The 18,326-nt window shown below is 45.9% G+C and overlaps 1 protein-coding gene across 6 annotated transcripts in view; it reads right to left on the bottom strand.

Annotated features, from left to right (window-relative positions):
• The window catches only part of BCAS3 (BCAS3 microtubule associated cell migration factor), a 633,828-nt gene that overhangs the window by 45,342 nt on the left and 570,160 nt on the right, over positions 1–18,326 (bottom strand). The gene's annotated exons all lie outside the window — the stretch shown is intronic.

The following is an 18,326-nucleotide window of genomic DNA, read 5'->3' as shown; positions in this document are numbered from 1 at the left end:
AAGTTCCTGGAGGATAATATTGAGAAGGGAATCTGTCAGGGGAGACATCTGATCACACTCCGACCCTGTAGGGGAACGGCAGTGGGAGGTTAGTTATCTTGCCATCCAGTATTTTTGGCACAAACTCCTGCATCCATTTACTCAATTAGTACATTTCAATGGGCGCTACACATCTACTAGTGAGCTTTTCAAACCATATGGAGGTGCAAGGCTTACACAGACCATAATCAGAGTTTACAGGGCCTAAGACTGGGGCCCGGGTGTCTGCATCTGTAAAAGCTGACCAAGTGACTCAGATGTATTTTTTTAAAATAGTTTCTTTCTTTCATATCTTTATTTGATTTATTTATTATTTTTATGTGGTGCTGAAGATTGAACCCAGTGCCTCACATGTGCTAAGCCAGCAGCTTTACCGCTGAGCCCCAGCTCCTCAGATGTATTTTTTTAAAATATCTTTTTTAGTTGTCAATGGATCTTTATTTGTTTATATGTGGTGCTAAGAATCGAACTCTGTGCCTCACACATGCTAGGCAAGCGCGCTACCACTGAGCCACAACCCCAGCCCCTCAGATGTATTTTCAAAAGAAAACTCTCAGGTTGGGAATGTGTCCCAGTGGTAGAGTGTTTGTTTGCCTAGCATGTGTGAGGCCATGGGTTCAATTTCCAGCATAAGAAAGAAGGGAAGAAAGAAAATCTCTTCATCCAGTGCATCTCTTTCTGCAGGGTGGTGTTCACCTCTGCAGGCCCAGTACTGTCCTACTGTGACTGACACATGCATTTTTGAGGGAATGAAAAACTGAGGCCTTCTTCATGCTTGGGTTCTCTCTACCTATATAGTAGCTGGCCCAGTGAGGAAAGAGGGATGAGGTAACTGGCAGGTGGGAGATCCCAGCTTACCATATTGCCCCACTGGCTATGCCCAAGGTCAAATAGGAAACAATAGTCTTAAGAACCAAACCTTGACAGTGGTGGTGCACTCCTATAATCCTCATGACTTGGGAGGCTAAGGCAGGAGGATTATCAACAAGTTCAAGGCCAGTTTCATCAATTTAGCAAGGCCCTAAGCAATTTAGCAAGACTTTGTCTCAAATTAAAATAAAAAAGGCTTGGCATGTGGCTCAGTGGTTAAGCACCCCTGGGTTTGTTCAATTCCTGGTATCAGAAAAGAAAAGAAAAGAAAAGAAAAGAACCAAGCTTTGAACCTTCACTTTAAGCTCATGATTTCCATAATGGCCAACTGCCTGTCAACCTCTGGTAATCACTTTTATGTCAATTGCTGCTAGAAATCTGTGGCCCAAGGATATTCTTAGACATTTAAATTCTTTAAAAATGCCACATTATTTCCATTTTGATTTGTCATCTAAATTATTGCTGAAAGGGACTGTCCATTTATGTCCTATTACTAGCTGCTAAGTTTATGGTATTTGGGGAATCACAAAGAATGACCATTAATAGGGAGGCAAATCTGAGAGGGCAGGGAATAGGTCAAACGAGTGCCACTTCTCTGAACCCGACCCTGGAGGCTGAATCTCACTCCGTGGAGGAATCATGGTATGAGTTGAGACTTTGGACCAAGTATGTTTTTTAATTGTGACTTTGAGTCCATGTGCTTTCATGAGTTCTACGGAAGGACTCCTGGCCCCTTAAGGAAGGCAGCACAGTGCTGTAGGGAAAGTGCTAGACCTGGAGTCGGAAGACCTGATTCCATCACCAACCTGCTGAGTGTCACTGCATGAATATTTCACCTCTGCAAGCTTTGGTGTCCTCGTGTGGGCATTGGGGACAGTGATATCTGCTCTTCCCATTTGAAGGGTTGTTGAAAGAATCAAATAAAACAGAGAGTGTTAATAGAGAAAGCCCACCCTTTCTCTATGAATCTTGAAGTGATGTACTTCGTGAAACATGAGGTTCTCCTCTGGGGACTCTGCCCAACCATCTTCTCCCCTGGGGCCTCGTTTTTCTTCCTCACCCCTCAGGCCTGAGGTGGAGTCAAGGTCCTTTGTGCCTATCACAGAGGCAGGCTTCTCTTCTTTATTCCATGAAAACCCCAACTGGTATCTTCGGCTCATAAGATCACACACACACACTGCCCCTCCTTGTTATAGTCCAGGTCCTGGGCCGGCCCCCACACCCTGTATTCCTTAAAGGTTTCAGGCCCTGGTTCAGTGCCACTCTAACAGTGTCACAACACTAATCCTATGGTAAGTCCCACAGGTGATCCTTCCACCAGCCTGGCCTCCCAGTTCTGGAACCTCTTCACTTCTAGTGCTCTTGCCTCCTACCTCTTGCTCACTGCTCTGGCTGTTCCTTTAACATAATCAGCAGTCACTGCAGACACCGCCAGCCCCAACTCCAAATGTCCCACACTGGCCACCACCTCTTGCCTTTCTTGTTTTCTGCCTCCAGCACCCTCCAGCCTCGCTAGAGGCTACGATCCAGTGATCCTGCCTGCTTTTCACTGTCCCTTCTCCCCTGGTGTCCCCTCTTCCTATCACACAGAGTTGTCATAACCGGTGCCGCGTATGAACACTCAGCTTCTGCCTCCTCCCTTTCCTAGGCTAGACTCGCTGGCAAACCACACCCACAGAGCCAGCTCACCTCCTCCTGCCCCCACGCAGCCACTCATAACTGACAGAACGCACCATCCTGACCGTTTTACCTTAAATGGACGATGATCACTAACATCAAATGACCTTTAAAGCTGCCCACAAATTATATTCCCTTAGTCCACTGTCCTCTCTCCTAGATGATTACTTCATCATCTCTCCTCTTTCCTCAAACTTCCAATGCCTTCTCCACCATGCTCACTTTCACCCGAGAGCTTAGATGACCACTTCACAGAGAAAAGGAAGAATCAGAAGGGGATCTAAGTCCCCTGACCTGCATCTCCCTCCCCTCCATCAAGGCCAATCCCTCCATCTATGCACTAGGCCCTGCCCTTTCTGGCCGTCAGCATGCTAGTATTTTCTGGAAGGAAGGAAGGGAGGGAGGGAGGGAAGAAAAGAGGGAGGGAGGGAGGGAGGAAGAAAGACCCTCTTGGTCCCATTTCCTCCTCCTCCAGCTCCTGCCCCATCTGTCCTCTTCTCTTAATCAAAACTCCTTGAAAGAGTCATCCCAACTTACTGTCTGCAATTTCTTTCCTTCTTTTCTCTCTTTAAATTCAATCAGGTTTTGCTCTCACCTCTCTCCTGAAACTGATGTTCCAAAGTTGATGACATCTGCATTATTAAATCCTTCTGCAGTTTCTCACATATGACCTGCTGGCCTGATCTGTCAGCAGGGCACATGTGCCTCTGATAAGTTGATTCCTCTTTTTACCTGTTTCAGGACACTCTCCTGCCTGGTTTTCCTCCTCTACTTCTGGTTACTGTTCCTCAGTCTCCTACTGTATGTTACTCATCTCCTTATCTGTCTGTTTATCTATCTAGCTCTCTATCACCTACCTACCTATGCCTACAACACCCTCCCACCCAAGTACTAACTAGGACTGACCCTGCTTAGCTTCCAAGATCAGACAAGATGAGCACATTCAGGGTGGTATGGCCATGGACCTCCATCTTTACATGTTGAGATTGTAAAGTTTATGGGCCAAGTGTTGGTCTGGTCAAGAAAGGATCAGAATGCCAACGGAGTCCTAGTTTGAGCTCCTTTAGGCCCCTCTGTCTCAACATATCCTTATTCCCTGCATCTAAAGTTAGCCTGTGCCTGGGGTTCTCACTCACTGAGCCAAAATCCTTCCTCCATTGGTTTTTCCTTGGGGATGGAGGAGGGATGGACACCGGGGTGAGGTAGTAAAACAGACCAAGGGCAAGGAGCAACTGCTACTGTCAGGGCTGGAATTTCAGGCTGAGAGCTCTGTTCCATGATTCACCTTCTGCAGCTTCCACAGAACAACCTTCCTGGGAAGTCACACATCACCAATTGAGTAAGAGTCCAGAGGAACATGAGAAAATGAGAGAATCAAATGGGTTTCTGCAACTTTTTTTTTTTTTCCTTTTTAAACCAAATGATGAGCTTTGGCTTACTGCAAAACGAGGTATGAAGAGGGACGTGACTGTCATCAAGGAGAGAAACAAGAATTTGTTTTATTTGTTATTTTTACTTTTTTTTTTTTTTTTGTGGGGGATGAGGGCACGAGACAGGCTTCCTATTTTGAACACTGATAAGGACACTGGAAAAAAAAATAACTCCTCAGTGTCACAGGGGAAAATGTACTCTTCCTGACAAATGTTAAAGGCATTAGTCAGGGAGAGGACATCAGGAGTAACTGCTCCCACACAGCCTGGTGCGGCCAACGGTGATGGGCGGCCTCCTACCCCTGGGAAGGAAGGGCCTTCTCCTTCCAGGCTGGGTTTAGCCTGACTCACAACAGCTCCCAAAGCCCCTACCTCCACTCAGCAAACAGCGCCAGAAAAACATCTGCTACCCCAACCCTCCACTTCCCAAAAGAAATGATTAAAAAGTTAAAGAAACACTTCCATATGGAAGAATCCAATCCCAACAGGTCACCACAAAGATACTTCAAACACAATAAAACAGGAAGAGCTAAAAAAAGCAGAGAAGTTCACAGAACCCACACAATCTTTTATATAAGAAAAAAATAAAAAAGCCACCCTGGGTAACTTTACACAGTTCAGAACACTATTTGGCAGTTAAGTATGTCCTTAATCTGCTCAATTTGCTTATTATAGTAAAGGTTTAGAAGAATTTGAGAATAGTGGCCAAAATACTGCAATAATCTCTAGTCCTAAAGTAAACTTACAAAGTGAATTAACTTCTTCAACTGAAATATTTTAAAGTGCTCATGCCCCCCACGCCCCGCCCCCTTCCTGTCCCTGATACAAAAATTGGCCACAGGGAAAACACCACCGTTTAAAATCAGAACCACTTGAGTGCCTTTATTATTATTCATCCAACAAGCATTTATTGGGCACCTGAAAAGCTGGGGCCAGCACTAGTCAGTGGGCTGCAACATTAAGGGTGACACTTGACCTGCCTTTGAGGTGCTTACATGACATATGGGATAGGGGTGGGGAGGGGCACTGCAGTTGGGGCTCAGGGCTCAGATCTGACGAGAGAAGGAGGGACTGGATGCAGGTGGCAGGGGTGTCTGCTTTTTTGCTGTTGTTATTGGAGATGGAACCTGGTGGTGCGGTACCACTAAGCTACATTTCCTTTTTTTCATTTCATATTTTGAGACAGGCTCTCACTAAGTTGTTGAGGCTAGCTTTGAATGTGTGATCGTCCTGCCTCAGCCTCCCTAGTAGTTGAGGTGACAGGAGTGTGCCACGATACCAGGCCAGTGGGGTGAGTCTGCACACAGCACAGTTTTGGAGTCACACAGATTTGTCCACTCAGGTCTTAGTTCTACCAAAGGGCTGGGCAAGGTGCTCCACCTCACTGAGCCTTAATGTCCTCACTGTAAGGTGGCGCTAGGACTATCTTCCTTCCTGGGTTGGTGTAAGGATTCATGAAAATATTCCCAGGCATACCACAAACTGTTGATCCCAGAGAGAATTTTGGTTTTTGTCTCTAAAGTCCTGTGCAAAGCTATAAGGTTTCCGCTAAGAACCTTGTGGACATTTTAAGGATGGAGGAAAAAGAATGAATAAAAACGGACCTTTAAGGAGTGAGAGCAAAAAGAAAAAGGAAAGAGCAACATTGACAACAAAAATAATTCTACCAATATTCTATTTAGGTGCACTACGAAGTGATTTTCTCTGGAGAGGAACCAAACGAGGCAGTTCATGTGAAGTTTGGCAAATCAAAGGCCAAGAGAGACCCGTCTGGAGCTTGGTAATAGATGACTGGGAGCACTTTGTTGCTACAGAGGGAAGACCTAGGGCTGCGGGCAAAGCCGAGCCTCCCTTCCAGCAGGCTGCAAGCTGACTTCTCTGCTACTTCCCCTGGGCCTTAAATTGCTTCCTGAGGCGAGGACCCCAGCTAATGGTTTATTTACAACAGGAAGAAGCAATTACCTTGGAGAACACTGAGTCATCTACCCCACCATTAGCTAGGACACCAGCACTCTCCACCAGTAACCTTTCATTTAAAGATAAGGCCATGATGGGCTTCACTACCCCATGCAGATGAGGGATTTGAACAATAATTAAGAAATCAATAAATAAATAAATAAAATTCTTTTTTGGTACTGGAGATCGGACCCAGGGTACTTCATCACAGAGCTACCCCCCAGTCCTTTAAACATTTTGAGACAGGCTCTCACTAAGTTGCTGAGGGCCTCGATAAGATACTGAGGCTGGCTTTGAACTTTCGATCCTCTTGCCTCAGCCTACCAAGTCTCTGGCGTGTGCCACTATGCCCTGCTGAAGGATTTTAAATCACGTATATGAAGGGGAGTCTTGGCAGCAGTGCCAGGCTTGGAGCTTGGCAAGTATAAAGTTATGTTTGGTTCTGCCAATGCCTTTTTTTGGGCAAGACCCTTGTCCTCTCTGGGCAGAATGACCTGACATATTCATGTCATCAAATCTAGCTTACCAGAAACAATGTTGCCAGTGATATTAAAACAAATACAGAAAACCCTCCTGGATGAATGAAACTGAGCACCAGTACAAAGTTCGAGGGACTGTGACGGCGGGGAAGGCAGGCTTGGAATGAACACACCGCATCTTCATGCTGCAGAGGCAGGTCACTTGTCAGGTAAAAACTGTAAGGTTGCTGCTGGCTGGGAATGGACATAAGAAGGTAAGGTTTCTAGAAACATCCATAGAGAACAGGAGGAAATTCTAAAGGTCTGCATGGGAGGAGGATGACAAAGACGATAAGAAAGCAGCCGAAGAGCAGGCAGGCTGTCTGTTCTGATATTTAATATCCAGGAACTAAAGGCAGAAGAGGCGCAAAAAGCTTAATAGTATTTGTAGTTCAAATTAAAGCGTTCAAAGCCCCGTTATAGAGCAGGGTAATGTATGCAATGACATCTGGGACTGTAATCAGCAAAGCACTTTCAAGAGCTGCCAAAGCAAACAGCCAAATAACAAATCCACTTTACAGATCATCAATCCGGTCCTGGACTTGCCAAGGTAAATAGTAAAAGCCTGAAGTTTGCTTTGCAAACCAGGGAGCTGAAGTTTAGCAAGGTCTTGGTCCAGAGCAGTACCACTGGGGCAAGGCCCCTGGAGCTTCAGGCATGAAGGGAAAGCCAACAAGCCCCATCCGTGTCTGAGCGGCACAGAGAGGGCGGGCAGAGAGGCTGCCTGAGGTGAGGAGTCTGGCGGCCCTGGGGTGCGGCCTGGAGATAGCTGTCAATCTGGGCAGCCACAGCTGTCAGGCTAATGTGGTCCTCGCAGGTGCCCACCCTCTAGTCCAGACTCCAGTGATTTGCTTTTTGGCCAGACTAGAGTTTATTTCCAAGAATAAAATACGATCCAAATTTGCTTTTTCTCCCTTGCTTTCAGTCCCTTTGAAAGGCAATTAATTATCCAGGCCGGAAAGGCATTTCTCAGAGAGGTCAGTCAGCATCAAGAAGGTGCAGCCCTGGGGACTGGATGCTCTCCAGCAAATCCAGACACACAGGGACCGACGCTCATGGCTTCTGAGTCTGGGGCAGCCCTGAAGGAGCAAATGGCCAAGGGGTATTATGGGGTCACTGCTGAGAGTCTTGCAACTGGGAAAAAGGGTCCGGACCCTTAAGTCAGACCAGTAGTCCAAAAACAGCAGTTTTAGATGAGAGGGGAAGGGATGGTCTGGAGAAACTAGGTGTCTTGGCTAAGGACACATGTAAATTCGCCCTAAAGAGTAGGACACAGTATGTTGGACCTGAGTGGGGGTGTCCCCCTCCCCACCCCTGGAAGAAATTGCTATTTTGAATTTGCAGAGCACACAGAAGGCCTTTAGGGCACTACTAGAAGCAGTCTTGAATCAAATGGGGCTCCCGAGAGGGAAACTGGCCTATGTCACCCTGGTGAGAAAAAGGAATGGGCTGAAAATGATGCAGAGGTCAAAAGCAGGGGTGCCAGGCTGTGAGGAGGGGCTATCTGGCGGCTCTAGGTACCCCAGCATAGCATCAGTGGCTGGCCACAGAGCTCTCCTGTTGGTGACTGAGGTCCTGTGCTGGATGCAGGTTCAGGTTCTCAGAACCCAGAGACCAGCTTCTGCTCAGGAAGCCCAGTTTGCAGTAGGTGGCCCAACCTCAGGCACTGGGCCAGGCCCAGAGAGAGACCAGGCATCTACTGGGCACTAATAAATACTAGTTGCTGTCATAATGAGCAGCACCTGGGATACTTAATTTTTCAAAAAAATAAAATTCAGTACCTTTTGTGATTCCTTTGCCCTCTTGTGACACATTAAGACATTAGCTCAATGACTTAAGTCATTATCATCCTTACAATACAACTCTGTAACAGAGGTTTTAATCATCCCATTTTATAGATAAGGAAAGAGGCTCAGAGAAGTTATGTAACTTGTCCAAGGTCATCCAGCTTACCCTTGTCTCCTACGTGCTTTTCTGTGACTCCTAAGGAATGAAATATTGATCCCCACATCCTCCTGCTCTCGACAGCTTGCAAGGGAGATAGCGTTGACATGAGCTGGGAGTTCTTTGGTGATGTTCCTACTGTATCATGATCCTGTTTACACATCTGTCTCCTTTGCTGGACTGTGAACATCTGGAAAGCTGAGATTATGTCTGGTTACCTTTCTGAATCTCTAGGGCCTCTAATGGTGGCTCATCAAATTGTATGTTGAATAAATATAAATGAATGAATGAGCTGATGTGTGCAAGTCTGCTGACTCACCTCCCAATCAGGGAAACAAAGGACTAGGAAGGTTCAAGAAGGTGCCAAAGCCATAAAGCTAGTGAAGCAGTAACAAATGGGGTCCCTGGGCTGGAGAAGGCAGTGAAGGCTGGAGGCACCCTGAGGTATGCACAGGATGGGCCAGGGCGGGGTGCCAGAGTGCGGGCTGAGAGGAAGAAGCTATTGGTGATGATGAGACAGGGCCTGCCTGCGTCACAGGATGTCTCCATTTCGTCCTGGGCCTGGCTCAAGGTCATGGTCAGCTATTGCCCGATGAGAAGTGGTACCCTCTTAAGATTATAGATTGAGATCAGCTGCTGGGCACAAACCCCTCTGAAGGTGGAAGTTTTCCAAGACCCTCAACCACAGCAGCTGTGGCTGAGGGGGTCAGTGGCTCCCTGTACAATAAATGCTCTTGTTCCTCTCACAGGCTTTCCTGCTGACCCATGTGCCACCAAGGTCCAGAGATAGGCTTGAGGTAGCTCCAGGAGACAACAAGAGCCCCTAGAGAAGCACCTGGGTCTAAGGGAAAGGGCCGCAGCAGTGCCAGGGGAGGGCAGGATTCGCCAAAGAGCACAATCCTGCCTCTGCTCCCCTTACCTGCAAGGTGACTTCTCTGAACCTTTGTTGTCTGCCTCAAATTTGTGATCCTCTTGCCTTAGCCTCCCATGTCTCTGGGATTACAGGCAAGTACTACCATGCCTGGCAACTTGGAAAGAATTTTTTAAAATTTTCTATCTCTTCACTTGAGATTTCCTTTTCTGCTGTCAAATTGTTCACCTCCTTTAAATATGGAGCCATAAAACATGCTGATAAACTATCTGCCCCTCACAACATGGCAGGCAGTGGCTCCCAGGGGGAAGGAAGCTGATCTCTAGGATGGTGAAGGGAGGGGAAGGGAAGTTGGCAGTCAGAACAGGAAGTTCTAGAGGACTGCTTAGCTGAGAGCTGAACACGCCTCAGGGCCACTGTCCTCATGAGACTATTCTGCTGGGTCACCACACAGTATCTGTCCAAAGAACGCTTTCCCTTCATGCCCTACAGAGCCCGAAGAGAACCCATCTGGGTGCCTCTCCAGAGACAGGAGGCCTAAGGGGCAGCTTTTCCCTTCAGAGAGCAGCCAGCAGCTCTGTTCCAGAATCTGGTGGGCTGGGTGGCAACTCCAGGCTTGTCTGAAGAGCCTCGCCCTGCTCATGGGAGGTCAGGACCCACATGCCAAACCAGACACACATATGGAAAAGATTAGCCCAAACATGCTAGAGACAGACCAGCACAGGATGATACATGGAAAAGTCTGGTTTGGTACAAACCAAAAAGAGTACACCACCCAAACCCACCAGGGGCTCAATTACAGGCAGATAATCCTTGTCAGCCCCAAGGATAGGCTGGGGATTTGGAAGGGTCGTCACTTCAGGCCAAAATGTACAAGTCATACACCTGCCATATGGTTGTGCATCCACAGTGACAAGCCCATACTAAACTGAAACGACACTAAAGTGTCTTCTTTTAATGGGCTCTTTAAAAAAAATTTCTTTTTTTTTTTTTTAGTTGTAGATGGACACAATGCCTTTATTTAAAATTTATTTTTTTAATGTGGTGCTGAAAATTGAACCCAGTGCCTCACACGTGCTAGGTAAGTGCCCTACCCCTAAGCCCCAGCCCCAGCCCTCATGGGCTCTTTTCACAAGAATTCTTTCTCTTTCCCTTACCTCTGAGAGTGGGATGCAGGAAGGGCTATATTATTGGGGCCTTCTTCTTGACATTAAAGTTGACTTAAGCTAGTCTGGGCTTGCTCCAGCTGACTTTTCCTCTGTCCCAGTGGTCCAGTGAACTCTAGAATAAAGGGATGGGCCTCTGGCTGCTTTCCAACCCCCAAGGACATTCCATACCCTGTCCATACCCTGTCTGAAGCTGGTTCAGAGAATGGGAGATCCTGGATGTAAAAGGTAACAGGGCTTGCCACACACTCACCAAAAGGCAAACTCAAGATCAGAAGAAACTGCTGGAAATGCCCAACTAATGAGTCTGCCTTTATTCCTAGCCCCCACCATCTCCATGTCCCCAGCCCTTTGTGCTAGAGATGCTAGGATTGCTACTGCTTCCTGTGATTACTCTTGCCTTTCTAAGGAATTGGAAGCTCCTAGAGGGCAGACCAAGGCCTTAACATGCTTTGCTTGGCTCTACAATGTCCAGCACCTGCAGGAGGTTTTCAACAAGGATTTGTATTTGTTTAACACCTGCTGGGTGCGAGACACCTGCTGTGTGCCTGGAGCTGTGCTAGGCACCCTGATGGGACTCAGAGCACACTCTCCACTGAGGGAGGCTCTTTGGGAGGGGGCTTCACCTGACCCAAGTGAGATATGGCAGAATTCTCACCATGGCTATAGGATGTCAAAACTGGCAGAGACATACAGTGCCATCTGCTGATATTACAAATAGGAATCTGAGACCCAGGAGGGAAGGTAATTTACCAAGGTTAGGCTATGAGCAGAGTGATCATGTGGGATTAAGCTTGGGTCTCCTCCTTCCCAGGGGAGTGCTGCCCCAGTCCTCTGAGCACTTTATGTATCCCCTGTGTACTCTGTGGCATTTGGTACTAAGGATGACCAGGCAGGCTGTGGGACACCCATGGTCGGTGGCTGTGGAGGTCCCAGATTCTATTTGGCTCCAGGTGAGGTGCTGTGAATATCGGCTACATCATCAGCTTGGCCACAGATCACACAATGGCTTCCTCCCTAAAACCCTCCTCTGAGGAGAAGAGTTTGCTGCCCAGTGGATTAAGGCCTACAAGGGCCGGCCCTGGCCAATTCAGGAGTGAATACTGAGAAAGTATAAAACTACCCACACAGCCCTTCCCCCAGTCTGTGAAATGAAACTAGAAATTTCATGAATTGAACTTTCAATTTGGAAGAGACCTGAGGGCATCTAGGCTAATTCTGTACTGTGATCATTTGTTTATTTACGAGTTTCTCCCACTCACAATAAGCTATATTTGGGCAGGGACTGTCTCCTACATTTCTATTTCCAGTGCCTAACTGTGTCTGATAAAAGAAAATTCTTAATAAATGCTCATGAAACAAATATTATAAATATAAAAATCAGGGATGGCTTCCTGGAGGAGCTGGCATGTGTGCTGAGTCTCACGGTCACACTGATGATGAGTGTGGAGGAGAAGGAAAGGATGCAAGGGTCAGGAGACTTTTCTCCTCAGTGTCACCCAGAAGTCACTCCATATCCTGCCCCTTCACTTTTGTTCTCCTTGAAAGTGTTATTTCCAGCCAGGCACAATGTGCATGCCATAATCCCAGTGAGTTGGGAGGCTGAAGCAGGAGGATAGCAAGTTGGAGGCCAGCCTGGGCAACTTAATAAGACTCTGTCTCAAAATAAAAAAAATAAAAAGGGATGGGAATATAGCTCAGTTGTTAAGCACCCCTGGGTTCAATCCCCAGTACCAATGTTTTTTTTAAGTGTAATTTCCTATTAGAAATGTTATGTTGAAACCTGGACTCCCATTATTTTGGCATTCGGAGGTAGGACCTGTGGAGGTAATCTGGTCATGAGGATGCAGTCCTCATGATGGGATTAGTGCCCGTATCAAAGGAGAGCCTGCTTCCAGTTCTGGGATTTCTGCCATGTGATGACAGCAAGAAAACACAGCTACCTGCAAACCAGGAAGCAGGTTCTCACCAGACTACAGATCTTCTAGCACCTTGATCTTGCCTTTCTAGCCCTCAGAATCGTGAGAAATAAATTTCTGTTGCTTAAGCCACCCAATCAATCTATTCTTGTTATAGCAGCCTGAAATGACTAAGACAATAAAAATCAGAATATTTTACTCACCATCAAATAGGTTTTATGCTTATACTAGTACCTAAATTTTTTTCTAGATCATCATACTATACACATTGATTTTCACCTCTTTTTTAAAACTGTAAGGTATCTCTAAATGCTGGGTGCCATGGTGCACACCTATAATCACAAGGATTTGGGAAGCTGAGGCAGAAAGATTGCAAGTTTAAGACCAGCTTTACCAACTTAGCAAGATGCTATCTCAAATAAAAAAAAAAATTAAAAAGAACTAGGGATGTAGTTCAGTGGTAAAGCATCAGTAGATTCAATTCCCGGTTAAAAAAAAATCCTTAAATGTTCTTTTTAATATCTGCATGCTATTCTATAATATGTATGTGCCAAAGTTCACTGTTATCCTTTCCTCTAATGATTGACAATTGGGTTGTTTCTCTCTGGTTCTCCCCACCTCCCTTGCCATTACAGACTGAGTATTCTTTATCTGAAACGCTTGGAACCTGAAGTGTTTCAGATTTTGAAGTTTTTTGAATTTGGGAATATTTGCATAAACTTTACCAGTTGAGCATCTCTAGTCCAAAAATTTAAAATTTGAGCATAAGTCGACTTCAGAGTTTTGGATTAAGGATGCTCAACCTGTGGAACAGAATTTTTACCTACCTTAATACTTTTACCTGTATTTGTAAGATGAATCCATAGAAGATTAATTGCTGGGTCAGAAAGAATGAACTATTTGGACTGGGGATATAGCTCAGTGGTAGAGTGCTTGCCTAGGATGCATGAGGCCCTGGGTTCCATCCCCAGCACCACACACCCACACACAAAAGAAATAAAGAGAATGAACTATTAAGATATAATGATTACTGCCAAATTGCCTTCCAAAAGCTGTGTACCAATTTATACTCCCACCAACAGTCTCTCATTAAAAAGCACTACAAACTTTAAATAAAGTCACACCTACTGCTAACCTGTTTGAACTGAATCCATCTTGGCAAGAGTTCTCTACTCCCTCATCTCTAAGTACCACATATTTGGCTGTCATTTATCTAAACTTGCAACACAGTCTCATTACATTTCAATAAAATCATGAACATTTATATATTTAATATATTAATTTGTAAATGTGACTCCATAGCCCCATTGTGTTTACAAATAGATTGTGAGCTGCCCAAGGGGAGAGATATATGGATTCATCTTTTTATCATCTCCCATTTGTCTCTCCCAATGCTTCCCCAGGAAACAACTAGCCCAAATATCCCTTCTGTGCTGGGGACCCTTAGATCCACCCAGCCATCTCCACTCTATCACCAAGTCTACTGAATCTACCTCCTAATACCTCCTAATATCACTCATATCTGTCCACTTCTATTTGCTATTGGTAACAGCCTAATCTCTTCCATTATCTTCCACTGAAACAACCTCCTGTCTGCTTCCCCGTCACCAGAGTGATCTCTTTGAAATTCAAATGTGCCCAGTCACCCTCTGCTGAGAACCTGCTTCTCACTGCTCATAATTGAAGACTAAGTGCCAGGTGGGCAGCAGACCCCATGGCCTCAGTCCACGCTGTTCCCCGCTTTGGAGTGAGATCCAGCCACACAAGCCTTTGCTTGGCTTCATGGCCATTTCTTTTTACCTGCCTCTCTCCTGTCCCCTTTGCTGACTTCACTCACCCGTTACAGCTTAGTTTACAGTGAGCTCTTTAGGAACTTCCTGAATACCCCTTTCAGATGTTCTCAGTTCACATAGAATTTTCCTTCACAATACTTCGCTCAATTTATTATCATTTGTATTTGTAAGATTATATAAATACTGTCTTTCCCCCTCCCTAGACCATAAACTCCACAAACTCCATTGTGTCCCACAGAGCACATTTATAGTACACACATTCAATAGATACTCGGTGGCTGCTGAACTTATAAATGGTAGGTGTTTAGGAATACATGATTTTCTTTTTTCTTAGCCAGATTTAATCTGGATCCAGATATTGTGAGCTTTTTGGTGGGAGAAGCATTCAACAACACCAAGTCTAGATGACGGTCTCTGGGGAACCACCCATCCTGTTTATCCTGTCACAGGAGAAATGGAGACACTCTTTTCAAAAACACCTCCTTAAAAAAAGAGCCCCTGATTTGTGGAGCTGGTCCATCTCTCTCATGTGAGTCACTGTCAGGCCTGTTACTCCTGGAATCCAGCCAATCATTCTTTGAAAAGGAACCCCAGTCACTTTGAGTCCCTTGCTTGGGCCATATATCAATGCTCCCTGCTGTAGTGGCTCTGCTGCCTGCTGTTCAAATTTGTCCAATTAGACACAGCCCCATGGGGTGGAATGCAGTGTGAAATGTGCCTGCCACTGACCAAGAACGAATTGGTGTGGAAAGCCCTCGGGGAGGGCCAGCACGGGTCTGCCCTGGACAGCGCATCACCCTCTGGGCAGTGCCTACTCCCTGAGGTGAGGGTCACCGTTCAACCCCTGTGAGGCATGATAACTGTTCAGGGCTGGACATAGAAAGGCTGCCTGGAGTTTGTGTGGGACAGGGTGGAGTCTGAGAGTCAGCCCCCACAGATATGAAGAGGTCAAGGTGCTGTTTGTGTGGTGGGTAGCTGCTGCCATGGTTTCTACAAACATTCAGTAAATGTGACTGTGATGCAGGCTGAGGCTCCTGCTGTGGATCCAGGAGACAGTCAAACACTCAGAAGCCACCAGTCACTCAATTGGCCGTGGGTGTGAAGGAGGTACCCAGAAAGCATAGGCAAACTGTGGAGGGGTAATGGACATGGGTTTTAAGATAAGGATTTTTAGCAGCTCTGACAAAAACACCTCCTTTGCAATACCTCTCTAAATTATTATTTAAATGTTTTTAAATGTCTCCTCAAGCAGCTCAAGCCTTCTTCCAAAACTCTTGGAATTCTTTGGACATCAGACTTTTGAACACAGAGGAACTTCAGGACTCATGCAGTGTACACCCTCATTTCATAAACGAGGTGAATGAGCTCAGGGAGACCCTGATTTATCCAGGGTCCAATTACCAGTCACTGGCAGGGTTGGACTCCCAGCCTGGCTCATTCAGAGCTGTCTTCCTTGGAGGGGGGGGGGTGCTATTTCAGTTTGTTTGTTTTTTTTTTAAATGCAGAGTAAACTCTGAGTTGAAGAGAGAGAGACAGACTATTCTAGAATTGGGAGCTAAATCTCTGTTCTAGTTTTCTCTGTGATTACTTCACATTCCAGTTATGGGCTATAATTTTGCCAATGTCCAAAGAAGGAGGTCCATCTCTATTCATTCACGGATCTAAGCGTTTATGGACCCTGCACTGGAGACACAGGGGGAAAAGGAGGGGGGAGCACAGTCTCTGCCCCTGGAGGAGTCTGAGCCTGACAGAAGGGAACCCACAGCGCTGTGTGCTAAGTGCTCCAGCAGAGGCTTACAAGAGCATTCTGGGAACTCGGAGGAAGGCAGCCCCACTGAGGGATGAGGAATCCAGCTGGAAGCCAGTACCCCAGAACCTCACTAACAGCTCTCTTCCTGCCTTCCTCCCCACCTTTGACAATGAGCTCTCCTTTTCCTCCAGGAAGAATGTTCAAACAAGAAGGAAAAAAGCAAGCGTCTGGAAAAGAAGAGAAAGGAAAAGCCCAGAAACCCACCCAGAGAACAAGGAGCCCTGTAGGTGAGGCTGCCTGCATCTGCTGGACAGCTTAGAGCAGGGGAATGCTCCAGCCAGGCCACCTGCTTCCTGGGGACTGTGATAGATAGTCTCTGAGTCCTTGGAGGAAGTGGGGCCTATTAAGGAAACAGAGACCCACCTTTTGACTGAGATGCCATATGGAAGAAGGAGTGGGGAGCTTGGTCACCAATTTCCTACCCAAATTCATTTCCCGTTTACATTCCCAAAGATTATAATTTCGAGAAGATCTAAGATACTTCTCAAAGCACTTTTACAAACCGGGCATGGTGGCATGCATCTGTAATCCCAGAGACTTGGGAGGTAAGGCAGAAGGACAGCAAATTCAAGGCCAGTCATAGCAACTCAGGGAGACCCTGTCTCAAAGTTTTAAAAAAGGACTGGGAATGCAGCTCAGTGGTAAAATGAACTTGGGTTTAATCCCCATTACCAAGATAAAGAAAAAGAAAGCACTTGTACAACATCATCTAAATTTTACAGGGAGAAAACTAAAGCCTGAGGCAGGACAGGGCCACTGATATGGTATAGCTTTCTAGGGAGGGTCAGAGCTGAGCTGAGCCTAGAACCCAGGGCTAGTTCGCCCCTTATGCCAGCTTCTCACTGCCCCATTTCCTTCCATGGTCTAGCTGAGCGCTCCATAGGAATTCATGTTTAACTAGTGAAGATTTAAGAGGAAGAAGAATAATCGGAATGAGTTATAAATGAGTCCTTTCCCCTGGGGAAGTTTGGGCTTTAGACAAAAGTCTTCTCATCTTTAAAAGACTCCCCTTTGTGAAATGAGCAATCTGGCCCGTGGTCATCAGCTGTCTAAAAGACTGCTGGGTTACAGTGAATTTCCCCATGTGATGCTAAGTTCATGTGACCATTATCCTTTCTCTTTCTTTTCTTTCTTTCTTTCTTTTTTTTTTTTTTAAAGCCAACTGCTTAGCAGCTCAATCAAATTAATTGTGCACTTTCAAAAGGCATCAAAATAGCCACAACTCTCCCTAAAAAGAAGGCAGGCGCCTTGTTTTCAGGAAAAGATATAAAGTCCTCACCCTAGGGTCCTCAAACAGATATTCATTCTGGGACAAATCTCCCCTTTCACCCAGAGCTGCTTTATTTATTTATTTATTTTTTTGAGAGTCTTAAAAATATCAACACCAATGAGACTATACTTTCAGCTAACTCTGGCCAAATTTTATTTTCAGCTCAAGTAACTGGAAGTTCTTTATGGTCAAGGACAAAAACAGAAGAGGCTGGAAAAACCTCATTAAAAAACCAACTATCACAACTCACTTGTCTGAAATGCAGTAGAGGCAGGAGAAAGGGAGAGCGAGCCATGTTCTTGGCCAAGCCTCAGGTCTGAAGAAATGTCACAGCCCAAAAGTGGTGGAGTTCCAGTCTCACTTCTAAGAAGATAGCTAAAGGCTTGGACGAATGGGCATAACTTCAGCAGGCAGCACTGCTTCTCACCAAGAGTGATAAGAGAAAGGAATTCTTTCTGTTTTTAAAAACTGCTCAGAGCCAGGTATGAGCCTGTCATCTCAGCTAGTTGGAGGCTGAGGCAGGAGGATCATGAATTTGAGGCCAGCCTCAGCAACTTAGTGAGACCCTGCCTCAAATAAACATTTTTATAAGGGGTGGGATGCAGCTAAGTGATAGAGTCCTTATTTAGCAAGTACAAGGCCCTGTGCTCAAGCCCCAGTACACAAACAAAAACAAAAAACAAACCCACAATTGTTGTTTCACACCTCCTCCGAAACACAGTCCCAGAGACTAGCAGAGTGAGGCCCTTATTACATGTGAGTATGAGCAAAATGCCTTCCCAATTAAGCTCCTTCTTAACTCACAATAGAATATTATTATATTCTAAGGAAATAAGTGGAGATAGGTGTTGTTACTACTGAGGAAGAAACTAAGCTGAATGAAGCCCAGAGAGATCAAACAACATGCCTGAGGTCATACAGACTGGAGGGCTGAAATCTAGCCCTCCAGGGCTCTTGTGGCCTTTCACTCAAAGCATGGGACAGAAGGGAGAGCATTAGGTCACTCTGACTCTCACAGTCTACAGCCGCCACAGGACCCTTGCTGGTCAGTATTCCTAGAGCA

The sequence above is a fragment of the Spermophilus citellus genome, assembly GCF_964194105.1.
Source record: "Spermophilus citellus genome assembly, chromosome: 17".
Lineage (NCBI taxonomy): Eukaryota > Metazoa > Chordata > Mammalia > Rodentia > Sciuridae > Spermophilus > Spermophilus citellus.
This window is presented reverse-complemented; position numbering and strand designations above follow the sequence as displayed.